We start from the raw sequence: 1994 nt of genomic DNA on the forward strand, positions 1-1994 counted from the left end.
CGTGTCTTTCTTGTGTATTTTGTGTATTATCGTGTTCTTCGTGTTATTTGCATTTTTGCGCACTTTTCTTCGCCTTCCTTTGTTTTCGCCGCGATTACGTTTTGGCTACTTCGTGTTTATATTTTTTTAAAAACAAAATATATAAAAATAATATAAAAATATATTTATAATTAAAATAAATATAATATGTGTCAAAATATAAGTGAGTGCTTTAATAAATGTGGTAAATAGAATTTTAATGCTACTGCATAAAATTAGTGCTGGTGTAATTTGGACTGTAGTTTGTTTCCTCCGTCGGTGGTTTGTTTATGTTTATATAAAAAAAATATAATTTAGTAACGCAGTGATTTTGTCTTTTTTATTTCTTTTGTGTAAAATAAAAATAACATAAACCAAAAATCAGAAGTATTGCTTGTGATATGTTTTTTTGTTTATCGTAAAAAAACGTAACCAGCGAGTGTTGTTGGTTGATTCTATATATTTGTTTATTTTTTTCCTATTATCAAAGGTTTATTAAATAATAGTGCAAAAGATCTGTGTTTATTAAATAAATGTGTTGTTTATTGTTTAGTAAATGTTCAATGTATGTTTTTCAAATTAAAATATGTAAATAAAAATTCCAAATTCATTCATAAAATTCACTTTTGTTCATTGCTTCTTCTTTAGGTTTGTGCAGTTTACGGATCAATGCCCGCGGTTCATCTGGCTAGTGGATCACAGGTAATGTCTGTACACTTAAGTGACCAAATATATATTAATATATTTCTTATTTTTCAGGTATTTACGATGTTATATTTTGGTGGGTGAGTGCTGGTGTTGGTTTTATGCTGACGGTCTGACGTCAGATTTGTATTTAAGTACAAGGTGAGATGAAAAAACTGCAACCAACTTCAGACTGCTGTCATTTCTAAACCGCTCGTCCCACAGCTGTCAGATTTATTCTAGTGACAGCTCATTATATTGTTTACAAGCGCATAAAAGCATTTTGGTGGGAATTTTTCAGAAAAAAAGTTATTTGTGATGGAATTCAAGCGTGATAGTGTGATTGCTTTGCTTTGGCGTGAAAACCACAAGTGGCTATCGTTAGAGCCTCCAGCATTAATAAAAGTGAATAGTCTTTTTGTGCTCGAACTATCGAAAAAATGAGCTTGGACTAAATCCATTGAAGTTCCAAAAAGTGCAAGATCTTACTGATGCGCAAAAAAAAGTTAGACTCGAAAAAGCTAAAGAGTTGCTTCGCTTGGCCGGAAGTGGTGAACTGCCGAATTTGGTTTTCTCCGATGAGAAACCATTCGTTATCCCGCAGTTTGTAAACAAACAAAATGATCGTGTTTACTTGCCAGAGAGGTCAGCTGAAAATTTGCAACTTCTGTTGGCCACCACAACTCAAAAGCCGGCCATGGTGATGGTGTGGGCCGCCATAACAGCCGATGGTCGCTCGCCGCTCGTATTCATCGACCGTGGGGTCAAAATCAATGCGCAAATCTATCGCGAAAATATTTTGGAGGGAGTTCTGAAGCCCTGGGCACGCAAACATTTCGGCCGCAGACCTTGAACATTCCAACAGGACTCAGCACTATCGCACTCAGCACGCGCCACCCAAGAATGGTTAAGAAATGAGGTTCCTCGCTTCATTTCCACCGCACAATGGCCACCAAAATCTCCGGATGCCAATCCGTTGGACTATTGTGCCTGGGGTATTTTGGAAAGCAAGGTTGGCACTAAAAAATACCAAAGTGTCGATCATCTCAAGCAAGCGCTTCGCCGAGAATGGGACAAAATACCACAGAGCCACTTTCGGGCAGCGTGTGATGGTTTCATTGGCCGTTTGAAGGCCATAGTTCGTGCCAAAGGTGGCCAATTCGAACAATTCTAAACCGATTCTCAAATTTGATGTTATTTCCGACATTTTTTGCTTTCATTCAATAAAATTTAAAAAAAATGAAAAAATTATGGCGTTTTACTTTGTTGCAGTTTTTTCATCTCACCTTGTA

The sequence above is a fragment of the Teleopsis dalmanni genome, chromosome 2 (genome assembly GCF_002237135.1).
Source record: "Teleopsis dalmanni isolate 2A chromosome 2, ASM223713v2, whole genome shotgun sequence".
Classification (NCBI taxonomy): domain Eukaryota; kingdom Metazoa; phylum Arthropoda; class Insecta; order Diptera; family Diopsidae; genus Teleopsis; species Teleopsis dalmanni.